The sequence below is a fragment of the Choloepus didactylus genome, chromosome 5 (assembly GCF_015220235.1).
Source record: "Choloepus didactylus isolate mChoDid1 chromosome 5, mChoDid1.pri, whole genome shotgun sequence".
In the NCBI taxonomy this organism is placed as follows: Eukaryota; Metazoa; Chordata; class Mammalia; order Pilosa; family Megalonychidae; genus Choloepus; species Choloepus didactylus.
In genome coordinates, this window is record NC_051311.1 from 114,847,519 (window position 1) to 114,868,384 (window position 20,866).

At 38.4% G+C, this 20,866-nt stretch overlaps 1 long non-coding RNA gene across 1 annotated transcript in view; it reads left to right on the forward strand.

Annotated features, from left to right (window-relative positions):
• LOC119534415 overlaps positions 1 to 20,543 on the forward strand; it is a 104,139-nt gene extending 83,596 nt beyond the window's left edge. Inside the window, exon 3 of the long non-coding RNA XR_005217021.1 lies at positions 20,495 to 20,543. This is a non-coding gene — a long non-coding RNA (uncharacterized LOC119534415). The remainder of the gene's footprint in view (positions 1 to 20,494) is intronic.
• Positions 20,544 to 20,866: the final 323 nt, after the last annotated feature.

Genomic DNA, 20,866 nt, shown 5'->3' on the forward strand with positions numbered 1-20,866 from the left:
CCATCCCACCCCATTTGTCCTTTAGTTTTTATCCCCATTTTTCTACTCATCCATACACTAGATAAAGGGGGTGTGATCCACAAGGTCTTCACAATCACACTGTCACCCCTTGTAATCTACATTATTATATAATTGTCTTCAGGAGTCCAGACTGCTGGGTTGGAGTTTGGTAGTTTCAACTATTTACTTCTAGCTATTCCAATACATTAAAACCTAAGAGGTGTTATCTATATAGTGCATAAGAATGTCCACCAGAGTGACCTCTCGACTCCATTTGAAATCTCTCAGCCACTGAAACTATTTTGTCTCATTTTGCATCCCCCTTTTGGTCAAGAAGATACTCTCAGTCCCATGATGCCAGGTCCACATTCATCCCCTGGAGTCATATTCTGCATTCCCAGGGAGATTTACAACCCTGGGAGTCGGGTCCCATGTAGAGGGGAGGGCAGCGAGTTCACCTGTCAAGATGGCTCAGTTAGAGAGAGAGAAGGCCACATCTGAGCAACAAAGAGGTACTCAGGGGGAGACTCTTAGGCACAAGTACATGCAAGTTTAGACTCTCCTTTGCAGTAACAAGCTTCATAAGTGCAAGTCCCATGATCAAGGGCTCAGCACATCAAACCGCCAGTCCCAATGTTTGTGACAACATCAACACCAGTCCAGGTGAGGATGTCCAACACATCTGCACCTTCCCCCAGATCCTCAGGGCTGGGGAGGGAGAGGCTGTAAATATATTTTTTATTATCTGCCCAAATTACTCTGGGATTTGTCACTATTTCACTCCAGCCTATACTAACCTACCGTATCTCACTTCCTATTCAAAGTTCCATGCAATTGTGGTGTTTGAACAAATCGACTGTAGAGTTGTACCGTTTAGAAAATTTAGATCCTGTACCAAATAGATATCTCTTCCCTTGGTCTCATATGGAAGTTGAAGTTTTAAAACACAATCAGTTTCAACCTTTACCCTTTGGCCTGGCTTGCCCTGGTCTTAACCAGACCTGCTTCATTCATATCACTAATTGAAGTCTAGGCTCTTTTTTTTTTTTTTTTTTTTTTTGACAGTGGCTGTATGCACTAATGCTGACATTCATATCTGCCGAGCTCTAGCTCTGAGTTTCAGGTGTCTCAGAGATATGCATTGTTCCAGAGACCAATCAGGTTATATGCTTGGGGATCAGCATCTCAAAGTTTAGAGATAGGCATTACAATTCAGGGATAGAGTTAACTGCTGTAAGAGCTTACAATCTAGGGACTATTACAATTATTATGTCCATGTTAGGCTATGTTCTAAGATTCAATTCTGAGTTTACACATTGTAGTTAGTCCGTATTGGTGAGGCATCATCCCTCTCACCATGTTTTCTCCAACACTTTTACTCCTATATATATATTTTCCTACAATTTGATAGAGTTATATTCACATACCATACATTTATCCACAGTGTACAATCAGTTGTTCATGGTATCATCATAAAGTTGTACATTTATCACCACAATCAGGTTGCTGGAATTTTGATTGGAATTGCATTGAATCTGTAGATCAGTTTGGGTAGAATTGACATCTTAATGATGTTTAGCCTGTATCTTTCCACCTTTTTAGGTCCCCTCTGATTTATTTTAGTAAAGTCATGTAATTTTCTCTGTAGAGGTCTTTTACATCCTTGGTTAAGTTTATTCCTAGGTACTTGATTGTTTTAATTGCTGTTGTGAATGGATTTTTTTTCTTGTGTGTCCCTACATGAAGGTCATTTCTAGTATATAGGAACATTACTGACTTTTGCACATTAATCTTGTATCCTGCCACTTTGCTGAATTTATTAGCTCAAGTAGCTGTATCATTGATTTCTCAGAATTTTCAAAATATTTGATTGTATCATCTGCAAATAATGACAGTTTTACTGCTTCCTTTCCAATTCAGATGCCTTTTATTTCTTAGTCTTGCTGGATTCCTCTGGCTAGAATTTCTAGCACAATGTTGAATAATAGTGGTAACAGTGGGCATCCTTGTCTCATTCCTGATCTTAGAAGGAAGGCTTTCAGTCTTCTACCACTGAGTATTATGCTGGCTGTGGGTTCTTCATATAAGCCCTTTATTATATTGAGGACATTTCCTTCAATTCTTACCTTTTGAAGTGATTTTATGTAAAAAAAAAAAAAAGATGCTGAATTTTGTTGAATGCTTTTTCAGCATCTATTGAGATGATCATTTGAATTTTCCCTTTTGATTTGTTAATGTATTATATTGATTGATTTTCTTATGTTGAACTACTCTTGCATGCCTAGAATGAACCCCATTTGGTCATGGTGTATGATTGTTTTAATGAGTCTTTTGATTTGATTTGCAAGTATTTTCTTTAGGATTTTTGCATCTATATTCATTAGGGAGATTGGGCTGTAGTTTTCCTTTCTTTAGTATCTGTTGTAGTTTGCTAATGCTGCCGGGATGCAAAACAACAGAAATGGATTGGCTTTTATAAAGGGGGTTTATTTTGGTTACGCAGTTACAGTCTTAAGGCCATAAAGCATCTAAGGTAACACATCAGCAATCGGTTACCTTCACAGGAGGATGGTCAATGGCGTCCAGAAAACCTCTGTTAGCTGGGAAGGCACATGGCTGGTGTCTGCTCCAAGTTCTGGTTTCAAAATGGCTTTCTCCCAGAACACTCCCCTCCAGGCCACAGCTCCTCTTCAAAATGTTACTCTCAGTTGCTCTTGGGGTGTTTGTCCTCTCTTAGCTTCTCTGAAGCAAGAGTCTGCTTTCAAAGGCCATCTTCAAACTGTCTCTCATCTGCAGCTCCTGTGTGTTCTTCAAAGTGTCCCTCTCGGCTGTAGCAAGCTCACTCCTTCTGTCTGAGCTTATATAGTGCTTCAGTAAACTAATCAAGGCCCATGCTGAATGGGTGGGGTCACACCTCCTCGGAAACTATCCAATCGGAGTCATCACCCACAGTTGGGTGGGTCATATCTTCATAGAAACACTCAAAGAATCACAATCTAACCAACACAGATACATCTTCCTATACAAGATTACATTAAAGATAATGACATTTTGGTGGGCATATACATTCAAACCAGCACATTCCACCCCCTGGACCACAAAATGATATGATCTTTCCTTATACAAAATACATTCATCCCATCACAATATCACAGAAACTTAAATCATTTCAGTAATAATAATTAAGTACAACATTCCATCAAAGTCAGTTATACACATGGTCTGTCCAAATGCATAATTCCCCTCTAGCTGTGGACCTGTGAAATTTAGAACAAGTTATGTACTTCCAATATACAAAGGAGGGACAGTCATAGGGTAAACATTCCCATTGCCATTAGGAGAAACTGAAAGGCAAACAGGGTTAACGGAACCAAAACAGTTCCTAAAACCTGCAGGACAAACTCCATTAGATTTCAAAGTCTGAGAGTCATTTACAGAACAACAGTGCATCCTTGGGGCTTCAGAGAGCGGGAGTCTAACCCTTCCTAAGGGTCTTTGTGGCAGCCCTTTTCTCTCCAAATGCTGGGGTGAGTGTTCCAACATATCCACACATTGGGGAGACCACCTTCTCGGCCCCACCCTCCTCAAGCATCAGGGCAGCACCCGGATTCCCTTCCATCTCTGGGGCACAAGCTCAACCCCTTCAGAACAGTGGGGTGGCAGCCAGGCTCTCCCCAATTCCCTTGTAATGTGCTCCACCCTCTTTGGGGCTTGGGGTGGCAGAACTTTTCCTGACCATCAAGGCGCCCTCGACCTCCAGGGCAAACTCACCCTTTCCATGTGTGTGGGCCACTCCACTCTTCCAGCCTGAGACCCATTGACTCCAGTCCTCAACCTCCATGGCTCTGTCTTTGAAGAAATTTTTCCTTTAATTTGTTCCTTGTCTGTCTCCTCCAGTCCAGATTGGCAGTGGCTCTGTCTATAAAGATCTCGCAAAAATTCTGTTTGCTTTGCATAAAGCACACAGGGGTCAAAGCCGTCAGACAATAGGACTTTCCACAGATCCTTTCTTCATAACTCCATTTCCAATCCTGTCTTGTACTGAAATGGCGGCTGAGTTCCATGTTTGGTTACATCCTCATGTTGGGCTGTAGCTTCTGGTGTCTCACTTTTTGGAAGCCCAGAATTCTCCAAATTATCAGTTTCTGGTTTCTTTGTACCCAAGAGTTCAGTTCTAAGTTTATCTCTGTCCTGTTGCATTTTACTATAAGCTGCAAGTAGAAGCCAGGCTGTTACTTCTATTTTTTGCTTGGAGATCTCATCAGCTAAATATTGCAGGTTGTCACTTTCAAATTCTTCCTTCCATCTGACATCAGAACTCAATTTTGCCAAATTCTCTGCCCCTTTAAAGCAAGGATCACCTCTCTTCCAGTTCACAACAACACATTCATCATTTCTGCTCAAGGCCTCATCAGAATCATCTTTAGAGTCCATATTTCCACAAACAGTCTCTTCAAAGCAGTTTAGGCCTGTTCTATCAAGCTCCTCACAGTTCCTCCACAATCTTCCCCTTATCCATTTAAAAAGCCATTCCAACATGTTTGGTATTTGCACACTCGGCAGCACCAGCACCCCACTTCTCTGGTACAAAAATCTGTTCTAGTTTGCTAATGCTGCCAGGATGCAAAACACCAGAAATGGATTGGCTTTTATAAAGGGGGTTTATTTGGTTACACAGTTACAGTCTTAAGGCCATAAAGCGTCCAAGGAAATGCATCAACAATCGGGTACCTTCACTGGAGGATGGTCAATGGCGTCCAGAAAACCTCTGTTAGCTGGGAAGGCACATGGCTGGTGTCTGCTCCAAGTTCTGGTTTCAAAATGGCTTTCTCCCAGGACACTCCCCTCTAGGCCACAGCTCCTCTTCAAAATGTTACTCTCAGTTGCTCTTGGGGTGTTTGTCCTCTCTTAGCTTCTCCGGAGCAAGAGTCTGCTTTCAAAGGCCATCTTCAAACTGTCTCTCATCTGCAGCTCCTGTGTGTTCTTCAAAGTGTCCCTCTTTGCTGTAGCAAGCTCACTCCTTCTGTCTGAGCTTATATAGTGCCCCAGTAAACTAATCAAGGCCCATGCTGAATGGACAGGGCCACACCTGCATAGAAACTATCCAATCAGAGTCATTACCCACAGTTGGGTGGGTTGCATCTCTGTGGAAACACTCAAAGAATCACAATCTAATCAACACTGATACGTCTGCCTACACAAGATTACATCAAAGATAATGATGTTTTAGGGGACATAATACACTCAAACTGGCACAGTATCTTTATCTGATTTTGGTATTAGCGTGATGTTAGCCTCATAAAATGAGTTAGGTAGTATTCCTTTTTTCTTCAGTGTTTTGAAAGAGTTTGTCCAGGAATGGTGTCATTTCTTTTTGGAAAGTTTGGTAAAATTCCCACGAAGGTATCTGGTCCTGGACTTATATTTGTAGGAAGCTTTTTGATGACTGATTGGATCTCCTTACTTGTGATTGGTTTGTTGAGGTCTTCTGTTTCTTATTGTGTGAGTCTAGGCTGTTCATGTGTTTCCAGGAAATTATCCATTTCCTCTAAATTGTCTAGTTTGTTGCTATACAGTTGTTCATAGTATCCTCTTATGAATTTTTAAAAATTTCTTTGGGATCCACAAGTAATGACCCCCTCTCATTTATGGTTTTGTTTATTTGGGTCTTCTCTCTTTTTTCCTTTGTCCAGTCTAGCTAAAGGTTCTCAAGCCTGTTGATAATTCTCAAAGGAAGCAACTCTTGGTTTATTTATTCTATTATTCTGCTTATCCTTGTTTATTTCTTTTTCTTCTGGTTGTTTTAGGGGTTAGTTTGCTGATCATTCTCTAGCTTCTTTTCAGTTCAATTAGGTCTTTGATTTTAACTCTTTCTTCCCTTTAAATGTATGCTTTAGAGCTATTAAATTTCCCACTCAGCACATGCCTTCACTGGCAATCCCATAAGTTTTGATATGTTGTGTTCTCATTTTCATTCATCTCTATATATTTACCAATTTCTCCTTTGACCCACTGCTTGTTTAGGAGTGTGTTGTTTAACCTCCACGTATTTGTGAGTGTTCTCATTCTTTGGTGGTTATGGACTTCTAGTTGCATTTCATTATGGTCAGAGAATGTGCTTTGAATAGTTTCAATCTTTTTAATTTTATTGAAGCTTGTTTTGTGCCCCAGCATGTAATCTATCATAGAGAACATTCCATAAGCCCTAGAGAAGAATGTACATCCTGGTATTTTGGGATGTAATGCTCTCTATATGTCTATAAAGTCTAATTCATTTATCACATTGTTTAGATTCTCAATTTCCTGATTGGTCTTCTGTCTGATTGTTCTATCTATAGAAGAGAGTGTTGTATTGAAGTCTCCCAAAATTATTGTAGAAATGCCTATTGCTTCCTTCAGTTTTGCCAGTGTTTGTCTCATGTTCTTTGGAGCACCTTGATTGGGTGCATAAACATTTATGTTTGTTATTTCTTCTCAGTGTTTTGTTCCTTTTATTAATATATGGTGTCCTTGTCTCTTATGACATCTTTGCATTTAAAATCTATTTTGTTTGATATTAGTATTGCTACCCCCTGCTTTCTTTTTGGCTGTAGCTTGCATGCAATATTGGTTTTCCATTCTTTCACTTTCAATCTCTTGGTGTCCACTGGGCCTAGATGAATCTCTTGTGAGGAGCATATGATCATTCATACTTTTTAATCCATTCTGCCAGTCTGTATCTTTTAATTAGGGCATTTAATCCATTCACATTCAATGTTACTATTGTGAAGGCAGTTCTTGAACCATCCATCTTTCCTTTCCTTTGGTTTTATGTGTGAGATCTGTTCCCGCCTCTCTTTTTTGCTCCCTTAAGTACCCTACTAATATCTTCAGTTCTGTGCCCTTCTCCAGATCTCTCTCTTCTTACTTTTTTACTCAGCTGGTTGAACTCCCTTTAATATTTCTTGTAGGGCAGTTCTCTTGTTAACAAATTCTCTCAGCTTTTCTTTGTGAAAATTTTAAACTCTCCCTCAATTTTGAAGGAGAGCTTTGTTGGATAAAGAATTCTTGGCTGGATATTTTTCTCTTTCACAATCTTAATATGTCATACCACTGCCTTCTTGCCTGCATGGTGCCCACTGATAGTACTTAGACTTATTGGTTTCTCCCGTATGTGGCAAATGCTTCTGGTCTTGCTTCTTTCAAGACCTCCTTCTCTTCAGCATTTGACAATCTGATTAGTATATGTCTTGGAGTGGATTTATTTGGATTTATTCTATTTGGAATTTGTTGGGCATCTTTGAGTAACATCTTTATGTTTAGAAGGGTTGGGCAGTTTTCCCCAACTATGTCTTCAAATACTCTTCCTAGCCCTTTACTCTTCTCTTCAACTTCTGGTACACCAATGATTCTTACATTTATGTGCTTCATGTTTTCTGTAGTTTCCCTGAGATACATTTCAATTTTTATTTTTTTCACCATTTGTTCTTTTGTGTGCTTGCATTTAATTTCCCTGTTCTCTTGTTCACTTTTTCCTTCTTCTGTCTCTTCAGATCTGCTGTTGTGTGTCTCTGGTATATTTTTATAAAGATCAATAGTATTTTTTATTTCTATATGATATGCTTTTTTTTTTTTTAATTTACTCTTTCAAATTCTTCTTTTTACTCTTCCTGAGTCGTCTTGATTTCTGTGCCTTTATCCAACTCATTGAAGTTGTTTTGGAGATTTTTGTGTACTTCTTTGATTAATTGCTCCAATTTCTGTGTCTCCTATGGCTTTTTAATTGGCTCATTTGGCTTGTCCTATCTTCTATTTTTTTTTAAATGTGCTTTATGATTTTCTGTTGTCTTCAGAGCATTTGCTTATCTTGATAAGGCAATTTTGGGTTATGTAGTATTACTTGATCATATAAAATGTGGCAGAATTACAGCTTGGTGAAGTGCACTTTCCCTGTCCTACCAGCAGACTTCACTCTTGAGCCACCTCTTACTGTCAAGGCCTCTCTCCCCCAACTTTGTGTACTTCTAGTCTGGGTCCAAACCAGGTGAAAATCCAATCAGCACACCAGCTCTCCATGTGCTCTGGGGGTTGCCAGCCCTGTGGGCGGGGGGTGGGCCCTGTGTAGTTCAGCATGGAGTCCACTCCAGGGCACAGTGGGCCCGGCAGTTCCCAGGACCACAAGGGGACCACTCTGCGGCTGTAGGGCTTCGTGTCTCACCCGCCACTCAACTGAACCATGGTCCCTGACCACTGCACCTGTGAGCCTCTTGGGTGGGAAGGGATCCCGATGCTTCAGTGCAGCAGCCTTGACTCAACTGTGCACACCTTGAGCTTCCGTGGAGGAAGAGTGAGTGTGGTCACAAGAAGACAGCTGAATCCCGAGCTCCTGTGGGGGGCTCTCCCCAGCCAGCTGCTGAAATGGTTGTGCAGTGTCTGGAAAACTGCTCCCTCCTGTGCTCTGCAGACAGCTCCAGCTGAGAGTCCCTGGCTGTGGTCCCGGCCAAACAAACTCACCCCGTCCTTTCAAGTGCAGTCTCTCTGTCTCTCCATCTAAGTCCCCACTATATGGTGTGGAGGTCCCTGTTCAGCCAGTGGCACCCTCAAACTGCTGTTCTAGAGTACTTTCTGCCCTTTGTCGAGTCTTTCACGGGAGAGAAATTTGCTCTGCCTCTCCTAATCTGCCATCATCCAGAAGTCCAAAAAATTTTTGAATTTGATTAGGTTATCAGCCACTTGTACTTTGGACATCCAACTCCCCCATGACATACAGGGAAGCTATTTTAATACTGGTGATTTATACACGGTACATCCGCTCTCTTGATCACTTTTGAAATCTTTATCAACAAGGCATGAAATGACCTTCCTTCTTTCCTTCATGTTGAAGAAAAAGTTGAACTCCCTACCACCACTGCACTCCCAACACACACATCCTTGGGGGCTGTAGTCTCACATGGTCTGAGCATGCCACACAGGCCCCACACCAACCCTGCACTCTGTGCTGCCACACTGTCAATTTCTGGCCAAAACGGCTGCCTCCATTACACTGCCTATATATTTTTTTTCCCTTGGCTAAATCATATATATTTAATCTGAATGTTCAAGAGACTCAGTTCTCAGCAAACAGGTTGCCTATTTGGTCAGTTTATCACTTCTAGGTTTATTTCTCTATGTACAATATGCAAAGGTGTTTTGATTCTGCAGTTGGTACATAGAACTGAAAAGCGTTAGGCTTGGTTTCCTGATGTAGAAGCCACCCCACAAACTTGCTGTTTGAAATTCGGACAAGTTGGAGCACTTCTGTGTTCTAGTTTCCTCATTAGTTAAGTCAGTATAATCATGCTAGATTACTTAAAGAACTGATTGATCTTTAAACCAATTAAGAAAAGATCCTTCCAAAGCAAACTGTAGCAACATTTGGTTATTTACTGGCAATGTTATAAAAAGCAGAGCCTTTGGAAGTGAGACACAACAAGCATGATTTACTTAGATATAGGAATAAAATTTAACTTTTAATATTTGCTTTATGTTTTCCAAGAGTACATCAGGCCTACTATATCATTTGATCCTCAAAAGAGTTAGGTAAGTTAAGGAGAGCAGACACTATTACTCACATTTTATAAATGAAGAAACTGAAGCTCAAAGAAGTTAAAAGAGGAACCTGTGTGCACCCAGCTAGTTAAGATAGACTGAGACCATGGTCAAGAATTATCCGACTGCTAAGTATCATCCAACTACTGATGGGATATTTCCTTACAGAAATATTTAGTTTAAGTAATCCAGCCTAAAACACCAAACTTCAGCTATCTCAATTCTGAAAAATGAAAACCACATTTTCTCCCTCTGTTTGGTACAAGAATGTTGTGAAACTAAAGGTGCAGTGTATGAAACTCAGAGAATGCTTCTGGGACATACATTTAATTGTGATATGATAGCACCTAGCTTTATGGACTCACAGAAAGGATTTGTTGAGTTAGGGATGATGGCAATGTACAGTAACCTCATGCACAATGGGGCCAACTCAATGTTTGTCTAGAGTTAGTTGGGGTCACTAAATATTTGTGTGTCAACTAGAGCCTCTTGATTTAGGGATAATTCCATTTTGTATAACTGTTTCATGGATAACATACCAGGCATACAGGCACCCTCAAACTGCTGTTCTGGAGTACATTCAAGATAAGTATTAGGGTGAGTAATTAATTAATATCAATCTTAAGGTCTTTATTCTAAGATGTGCTAACATGTAAGTGAGGACTTATTTATGGCTGCACTGTGTCAAGGCCTTAATAGATTAATGATGCAATAATCAGTTCCATTTTACAGATGAGAAAAGTGAAGCACAGGGATGTAAAGTAACTTGCCCTAGTTCACAAGACTCGTATGTGGTGAAGCAGGGTTCAAGTTCAGGGCTATTAGCCAGTCAAGTCTTGGCTCCTTACTAGATTTTGCCAGTACCCTGCCAGTACAGGAATTGTGCCAGGTAGTGGGAATATAAAGGGGAATAAGTGATGAGTCCATCCTCTAGGTATATTCAAATTCATTTTTAAATGCAATTTTATTGAGCTATAGTCACGCACCATACAATCCATCCAAATTACACAATCAGTGGCTCACATAGTTGTGCATTTATTACCACAATCAATTTTAGAACATTTTCATTGCTTCAGGGAAAGAAAAAAAAAAGAAAAAAGAAAAACCCTGAAACCTCCCATACCTGTCATCCCCCCATCATTGATCCCTAGCATTGGTATGGTACATTTGTTACCATTGATGAAAGAATATTAGGATATTACTGTTAACTATATTCCATAGTTTGCAATAGGTACATTTTGTCCCATATACTACTTCATTATAGCTCCTTGTAATAGTGTCATACATTTGTTCTAGGTCATGGAAGAAATTTTTCATATTTGTACTGTTACTCTCAGTCATCATCCACCACAAGATTTACTGAGTTATACAGTCCCATGTTTCAACTTCTGGGTTTCCTTCTGGTGAAATATATGACTCTAAACTGCCCCTATCCATCACATTCACACATAATTTAGCACTGCTAATTATGTTCACAATAATGTGCTACCATCACCTCCATCCATTTCCATTCATTTAAATTCAAGCTAGTTAAAAATTCTGCACATCTTAAGCAACTACTCCCCATTCTTCAGCCTCATTCTATCTCCTGGTAACCTATATTCTAGATTCTAAGTCTATGAGTTTACATAGTGTATTAGTTTATATTAGTGAGATCATACAATTAGTGTATTAGTGTATATTAGTGAGATAACACAATATTTGTCCTTTTGTATCTGACTTATTCCATTCAACGTAATATCCTCAAGATTCATCCATATTGTCACATGCTTCAGGACCTCATTCCTTCTTACTGATGAATAATATTCCAATGTATGTATATACCACATTTTGTTTATTCATTCATTGCTTGATGGACACATGGATTGTTCCCATCCTTTGGCAATTGTGAATAATGCCTCTATGAACATCAGTCTGCAAATGTCTATTCATGTTCCTGCCTTCAGTTCTTCTGGGTATATACAGAGTAGCAGGATTGCCAGGTTGTAAGGCAACTCTATACTTAGCTTTCTGAGGAAATGCCAAACTTTCCTCCACAGTGGCTATACTATTTTACATCCCCACCAGCAGTGAATAAGTGTTTTTATTTCACCACATCCTCTCCAACATGTGTAGTTTTCTGTTTGTTTAATAGCAGCCATTCTAGTAGGTGTGAGATGATATTTCATTGTGGTTTTGATTTTCATCTCCCTAATGGTGAGGATGAGCATCTTTTCCTGTGCTTTTTAGCCATTTGTATTTCCTTTTTGGGAAAAGATCTATTCATGTCTTTTGTCCATTCTTTAATTGGGTTGTGTTTTTATTGTTGAGTTGTAGGATTTCTTTATTTATTTTGGATATCAAACCCTTATCAGATATGTGGTTTCCAAATATTTTCTCCCATTAAGTCAGCTGCCTTAATGACCTAAAGTCCTTTGAAGGACATAAGTATTCAGTTTTAAGGAGGTCCCATTTATTTTTCTTTCACTGCTTGTGCTTTGGGTGTAAGGTCTAGGAAACTACCATCTATCATTAGATTTTGAAGATATTCCCCTATATTTCCTTCTAGGCATTTATGGCGCCATCTCATATTTAGGTCTTTGATCTATTTTGAGTTAACTTGTGTATAGGGTGTGAGATAGGGGGTCCTCTTTCATTCTTGTGGTTAAGGACATCAGTTCTCCCAGCACCATTTATTGAAGAGATTGTTCTGTCCTAGTTTAGTGGGTTTGGGAGTCTTGTCCAAAATCAATTGACCATAGATGTGAGGGTCTATTTTTGAACTCTCAATTCAATTCCATTGGTAAATATATCTATCTTTATGTTAGTACTATGCTGTTTTCACCACTGTGGCTTTATAATGTTTTTTTTTTAAGTTGTTGAATATAACATATTTACATAGAAGTGATAACTTTCCAAGTGCAATTTAACAAGTAGTTAGCAAATTTCAAAGAATGTTATGGGTTACAGTTCTACCTTTCTGTTCTTTCCTTCTAGCTATTCTAATACCCTAGGAACGAAGGAAAAGAAAATTATGTAGAGATTCAGTATTCATAATCCTTTGTTAAGTTATATTCTTGTCTGTTGCTACCCCTTCCTCTAGTTTAATCACTTTCCCAATCTTCAGGGGTGTCTAGGCAGTGACCACCCTAACTTCTTCATTTTGAAAAGGGGTGTCAACATTATGGGAAATGGGAGGCAACTGACTGATGTTGTTTCCTTGGGGTTTGGGGACTTAGCTGGCATAGGACTTCTCTGGAGGATTTAAGTTTATGAAGAATCAACTTAGTGAGTGAAACTTTTATAGAGTCTCAGATAGGGACCCAGCTATTCTTTAGGGTTTTTGGTACTACTGCTGACTTGGCCTTATCATACTGTGGCCATTTGGGTTATCTAGCTGAAGCTCACATAGGAGGAACCTCCAGGACAGCCTCTTGATTCTATTTGAAATCTCTTAGCCACTGAAACCTTATTTTGTTGCCTGTCTTTTCCCTCTTTTGCTCAAAAGGCATTCTCAACGCTTAATGTCAGAGTCAGGCTCATTTCTGGAATCTATGTTCCACATCACCAGGGAGATTCACTCACCTGGGGGGTCCTGTCCCACATCAGGAAGAAGGTGATGAATTTATTTACAGAGTTGGGCTAAGAGAAAAATTTCACATTTGAGCAACAAAAGAGGTTCTCTTGTGGCATAATTATAGGTGGGCTTAGCCTCCCCTTTACAACCATAAGTTTCAAAAGAGCAAGCCTCAAGATCAAGGGCTTGACTTTATAAAGTAGGAGGTTTCTAATTTCAAATAGCACATGTTCTGTCCATGATAATCCATCAGTATCTCACATTATCATCACTCTCCATTTTAAACAATTCTCATGACTCAAAACACCCCATAGCTCTTTTCAGCTCTTAATTATTTGTCCCTAGTATTTGTATTGTACTAAGAAGGTATTCCTATTAATTATAGTCCCTTATATTGCAATAGGTAGATTTTTCTCATATACTACTCTGTTGTTAACTCTCTGTACCAGTGTTATACTTTGGAAGTATATCATGCAAGTACTTATCTATATTTGTTTTCCTAGTCTGTGGGATACATGCCCTTAAATAAGCTCTTTCAATCCTGTTTGCCTTCAGTGCAGGTCTGATACTTACAATCTCATTAACAAACAATCATCACCCCTGTCTAACATATCTAAACATATTAGGTTATCATTCCCCCTTCACTTGTTTTATATTATGTTATACTGTATCATTTCCCCTTTATAATATGTTTTAAAGTCAGGATATGCCAGTCCTCTGACTTCATTCTTCTTTTTCAAGATGTTTTTGGCTATTTGAGATCCCTTTCCCTTCCCAATAAATTTGATAATTAGCTTTTCCATTTCTGTAAAGTAGGCTGTTGGAATTATGTTTGGTATTGCCTTGAAATATGTAGTTAAATTTGGGCAGAACTGATATCTTAACAACATTTAACCTTCCAATCTATGAACAGGGAATATCTTTCCATTTGTTCAGGTCTTCTTTGATTTCCTTTAACAATGTTTTGTAGTTTTCTGGGTACAGAAAACTTTACATCCTTGATTAAGTTTATTCCTAGATATTTTATTCTTTTAGTTGCTCTTGTAAATGAAACTTGTTTTGATTACCTTCTCAGATAGCTCATTACTAGTGTAGAGAAACATTACTGATTTTTGCATGTTGGCCTTTTATCTTGCCACTTTGCTGAACGGGACTCTCTAAATATAAAAAAAAAAAAATGTCTTCTACCAATAGTGAAAATTTTTCTTCTTCCTTTCTGATTTGGATGCCTTTTATTTCTTCTTCTTGCCTAAATGCTCTAGCTAGAACTTCTAGTACAATGTTGAAAAACAGTGGTGACAGTGGGCATCCTTATCTTGTTCTCTAATATTAGAGGGAAAGTTGTTAGGTTTTCAGCATTGGGTATTATGTTAGTTGTGGGTTTTTCATATATGCCCTTCAGCATGTTGGGGAAGTTCCTTCTATTCCTTTCATTGAAGTGTTTTATCAAGATAGGATGCTGGATTTTGTCAGATGCCTTTTCTTTGTCAATCAAGATGATCATGTGGTTTTTCCTATTTGATTTGTTGATGTGATGTATTACATTAATTGATTTTCTTGTGTTGAACCACCCTTGCACACCTTGAATAAAACCCACTTGGTCATGGTGTATAATTCTTTTATGTGCTGTAGGATTTGATTTGCAAGTGTTTTGTTGAGGATTTTTGCATCTATATTCATTAGAGAGATTGATTTCTAGTTTTCATTTCTTGTAGTGTCTTTATCAGGCTTTGGAATTAGGGTGATGTTGGCTTCACAGAACAAACAAGTTAGGTAGTGTTCCCTGTTCTTGTTTTTGGGAAGAGTTTGAGTAGAATTGATATTGCTTCTTCTTGAAATGTTTGGTAAAATTCTCCATATGAAGCCATCTGGTCTTGGGATTTATTCTTTTGGGGTTTTTTGATGACAGATTCAATCTCTTTACTTGTGATTTGTTTGTTGAAGTCTTCTATTTCTTCTCAAGTCAGTGTAGGTTGTGCGTGTGTTTCTAGGAAATTGTCCATTTCATCTAACTTGTGTAGTTTGTTGGCATACTGTTGTTCATAGTATCCTTTTATGATCTTCTTTATTTCTTCAGGGTCATGGTAATGACCCTCCTCTAATTTCTGATTTTATTTATTTGCATCTTCTTTTTTCCCCTATCTAGCTAAGGGTTTGCCAATTTTATTGAACTTCTTCAGGAACCAATGTTTGGTTTTGTTGATCCTCTCTATTGTTTTCTTTTTCTTGTTGTTGTTCTCCATTTCATTTATTTCTGTTCTCATTTTTGTTATTTCTTTCTGCTTGCTTTGGGATTTGTTTGCTGTTCTTTCTCTAATTTCTCCAATTGTTCAGTTAGGGCTTTGATTTTAGCTCTTTCTTCTTTTTTAAGGTAGGCATTTTGGGGCTATAAATTTCCCTCTCAGCACTGTCTTTGCTGCATCCCACAGGCTCTGATATGTTGTATTCTCATTTTCATTCATCTTGAGATTTTTACTGATTTCTCTTGCAAGTTCTTCTTCGACCCACTGATTGTTTCAGGATGTGTTGTTTAACCTCCATATATTTGTGAATTTTCCAGTTCTCTGGCTGTTATTGATTACCAACTTCATTCCATTACGATTGGAGAGAGTGCTGTGTATAATTTCAATCTTTTAAAATTTATTAAGGCCTGTTTTGTGCCCTAGCATGTTGTCTGTCCTGGAGAATGATCCATGAGCGCTTGAGAAGAATCATTGCTCTGTATATGTCTTTTAGGTCTAGTTCATTTATAATATTATTTAGCTTCTCTGTTTCCTTCTTGATGCTCCGTTTAGATGTTCTATCTATCAAAGATAGTGGGTTGAAGTCACCTAGTATTATCGTAGTGCCGTCTATTACTCCCTTCAGGTTTTCCAGTGTTTGCCTCATGTACTTTGGGGCACCTTGATTAGGTCCATAAATATTTGTGATTTTATTTATTCTTGGTGAATTGCCCCTTTTATTAAAATACGGTGTCCTCCTTTGTCTCTCAACATTTTTGCATTTAAAGTCTATTTTGACTGATAATAGTTTAGCTACCACTTTTTTTGTTTTTTTTGTTATACCATGCATGTAGTATCTTTTTCCCTCCTTCCACTTTCAACCTATTTGTATCTTTGGGTCTAAAATGAATCTCTCTAAACAGCATATAGATGAATCACATTTTTTTTATCCATTCTGCTAATAATGTGTCTTTTGATTGGGAAGTTTAATCAGTTAACATTCAATGTTATTACTGTAAAAGCAGTCCTTACTTCAAGCATTTTATACTCTGGCTTTTATTTGTCCAATCTATTTTTTCTGCTCTTTTTATCCTTTTAGTTAACTTATTGATAATCCTCATTTCTATATTCTCCTCCAAGTTTCTCTCTCCTGTCTTTTCAGCTGGCAGAATCCCCTTTAGTATTTCTTGTAGGGCCAGTATCTTCTTAACAAACTTTCTCAGGTTCTGTTTATATGAGTATTTTAAACTTTCCCTCATTTTTTTTCTTTCCATTTTTTTAATTGAGGTTGTTCCCATACCATACAATTATCCAAAGATCCAAAATGTACAATCACTTGCTCATGGTACCAACATACAGCTGTGCATCCATCACCACAGTTTTTTTTTCTTTCCATTTTTAGAACATTTTCATTATGCATTGACCAGCCACCATGGGCCAGACCCCTTTCTAGTTACTGGAGAGACAACTATGAACTTTATGAGATTGTCCCTTAAGAAGCCTAAGGTTGCTGGGAAAGGCAGGCAAATGAATGAGCAATAACACAAGTGTGATATGTGCTACTTCTTTGAATAAAATCCTATAGAAGTATCAAAAAGGGAGTGGAAAATTCTGACTACTGAATATTCTGGACATATCTGAAGAGGCTGTGGAATGAAGATAGGATGCTTAATTTCAAAAGGCTTGCCTCAGATATTTTACTGTTTTTCCCCTAGGATTCATCTGTCCTCTTCTTTCTTTTTCCTGTTTATGCTCTCCTGAATGTCCAGAGACCATAGTATCAGAACCTCCATCCCCAACTGAGTTAGCGTACAAATAGGCTGAAAGGGCGGCAGTTAACTAACAACTTTAGACTCTGCCGCCTAGCCTAGGCAAGAAGGCCCTCTCCTTGATGACCTTCTCTTCATCAAGAAGAGACGTCTCCACAGTCCAACAAAACTGGGCTCAAGTTTCAGACAACAAATCTTCCATAGCCCCAAGGAAAGGAGAAAATGCAACCCATCATAGCATCTGGTTTAGGGTTTCTAACAATTTCTTCTTAGGTTTCTTTTCACAGATCTAGCTCCCCCTTCCCTTTCATAGCTTTTTCTTTTCATCCATCCTTGATAGCATGTTTAACATGTGGATCTTCTTTAGATTGTGCTCATTTTTAAGAGACCATATTTCACAAACCAGTGGAAGCTTTAACATTATCCTCTCAGCTCATGCTTATTAAACAAAGTAAAGGAAAATTCTTCTCTTGGTTGTATAATTCTCAAGTTTGGGATTTGATGAAGTGAGAGTATAATGTGTTTGCTTCAGTGAAAAGTAAATGCTGTTTTCATTTTTGGCAGTAGGAAAAATATGATGTTGAATGTTACAATGGAATGTGTAATTTTTCTCCCAATGGATACATTCTGCAAATGAGATAAATATTTTAAATGTTTTATAGGATTGATAAATGATAGCCTATGTTTATTTTGTGAGTAATTTTATGTTCTAATTATGTTTAGGAAAAAAATAAAAATCAGTCTAACACTGTGGTATCAACACTATTTTTTCTGAAACTAGAAAAATTTCATGTTTATGTTTGTCTCATGATTCATTCTTGAGTTTTGTATATGCTGAGAACAATTATATTATGAAGAAAGGTTAAAAATCATTTATCCACTTACCTAAGAAATTTACCTACACAAAGACTGATGAGGATGAAGGCAAATATCTTTAAAATTTGATAAACTTGACATCCCTATGTGATGTGCAAAGGAAAAGAAATGCATGTAATAGAAATTTTGAGGTAAATAGAAAAATAGACTAACTATAAAATAGAAAGGCTTTAATGCACCCACCTTCAAAGAATGGACTCTTGAGAGAGAGGAGGAACAGACACATGTCAATAATAGTAAATGAGGAAGAGCTCATCGCCTTTTGTTTCTTTGTATGTACCATGTTTGGAGTATCCTGATAAAAGCAAAAAGACACAGGCAAATGAGAAAAATATCTCTGGATTTACTTTGCTTAACTTACAGGGTTTGTCTCCCTGGGAGAGAAGCCAATCCAGTGAGATTTGTTAACATTTAAATGAGGATTTATTCATGCCTGATGTTGCACCCCATTTTACAGATGAGAAAACTGAAGTGCAGAGATGTGAAGATACTTGTGAATATGGGGTTCAAACTTGGGTCTATTTGTCATCCGAGAGTGTCTCTGGCATATAAAGTGACACATTTAACTTGTGAAATGATAGCACACGGCTTTATCACCTCATAGAAAAGATTTGTTGAGTTGGAGGTGAAGGCAATGTATGGAAACTATTGTCACAGTGGGGCCAGCTAAATTAGTGTCTCAAATGATCCTTTCACCCAGACCAGAATTTCCACCAAAGTTTCACTATTTGGCAGCTGAAAAATGCAATTTCCACTAGTGATGGTAGTTTTTAGCTAAACAAATAATAAAAATTATTACTACCTAAAGACTTTGGATTTGTCTTGAAATCTTTGAAGCAAAGCTGCTGTGTGATTAATGACCTCATTTCTGATCATTTGGGAATGGTGGCATTCATGGTTTTTTAGGATGGGAGAAACCAAGAAATCAAGGCCATTTTCCTTTTCAGCCCCCACCTTTCCATCCCTTAGCTGAGAGTGTGGTGGAAGGAGGGGGTCTCTGGTGGGGCCATACTAACACATGCCCCTTTTCACATAATGAGTTGGCAGGCAGACTTTCTGTCATGGCCAAGAGCTGAAATTTAGGTTCACCATTTGCCTACAGGATTCCTACACACCTGTTAGAAACTGGCACTCTTATTGCCAACTATGGATACCTTATTAGGAGTATAATATATTCTTTTTATCAACTCATTTCTTATGTGTCTTCAAATTATAAAATGAATTTTAATTCAACCTGAGAACCAAAACATTTTCTGTCCTCTGATTTTGGTTGAATAAATCTTTGAATATTTTTCATTGAATAATGGCAGAAACAGGCAACTTTTCTACTTTCTTGTCCTCTATGTAGATGATTTAAACGTCACAGAAAATATAGGAGGCTCCCCCCACCCACCCCCAGGTGTTCTGTGATAAAGGCACCAAATGTATAGAAATAAGACTTACCTGAGCTTTAAGAGTCTTAGATTTCTGTGTGGGTCATGACAGGAGTTTTCTTCTGAGACAATCATGAGTTTTAATAGCAGAACTAATGGTAAACTGATGTTCTTTACGTATTTATGAAATCTGACTTAACCTAAAAGCAAATCATCGTGGGAAAGTCTTGGAACTCAGACTTTAAAAATTATAGCTGGAATATAATCATACCTTAATATCAGAAATTTTATTTTGATCTCTGAATTTTTATTCCTTCAGTTTTGGCCACCATTTCTTAGAAAATGAAAATTTCCAGGTAGTTGACAACTTTTACTATAATTGATCCAATGTCCATATTCTATGATGTGACGGACAGAAAAATTGCTGTGAACGTGATTCTCTCTGGAGGCAAAGGTAGGAATTTCTTTAGGAAACATAAGTTTCATTAGTTGGAGAAAGTATGCAATGAAATATAAAATATGAACCTGAAAATTTCAGTGCAACTAACTGGAAATTTAACATTTCTAGATTGATGGGGAAATAGGACAAAATATGAAGAATTTGACAGTTTCATGAAGGACCAGGGGAGTAGATGGAAGTGTCAAAGTGTGGTCCTGCACATGCAGATACAGGGCCTGGCAGCTCCTGAAGTTCCCCTCAGGCTGCCCTGGTTGAATGGCATGGGTGGCAGAGGGGAGTGCCACTGCCAGTGGCTAGCTAATTCCTCACCAGGAGCAAGCAGCAGGAAGGAGCAGAAAGAGAGGGATTGTCACTTGGAGTCTTGGGATTAGGGAGATGTTGCATTCTAATTGTTTACATTCCAGATCTAGGCTCCATATTAGGAGTTATCAAGATTCTTTTTGGAAACACACAATCAGGGTTCAGTTTTCTCAAGGACCTGACTAAAATAACAGTCTATGGCCACAATAATAGAGGGGAGAAAAGAGGAGCTGTCAAAAGCACAGCCTCATGAACTACACTTCATAAACAGAGCAGAAACCCCAATCAGGGAAGTGTCTTGTGAATCAATTTCGAATTTTTTCAGTTCAGTTTCTGATTATATTTCTGCTTTTGTTTTCTTTTTTGCCTAGATGGTGAGCTGGCAGGAATGTTGGAGAGGGGGGAGAAGGAGTCACCAACAGATGGGGTTCTCCACTTCTCTCCAGATTTGCAAGTGCTTATATGATCCAACTGTGATGAGTTACTGGTATTATATCATTTGATCCTTACAACATCCTAAGAAGTAAAACGGAGGCTCAGAGGTTTGGGTCATGCTGCAGTTTACAGTGGAACATACCTAGGGAGCTTGAACGTAGAGATACCTACTTTCCTGAGGTCTGCTGCCCAGGTAGATGACAGCAGGGTCTTTTGGCATCTCTGCTGGGATGTAGGCAGTATTCCTTCTAAGTCTATGCAAGTCCTCATCATATAGAACCTGCCTGTGTTATCAGTTTAGAGGGAAT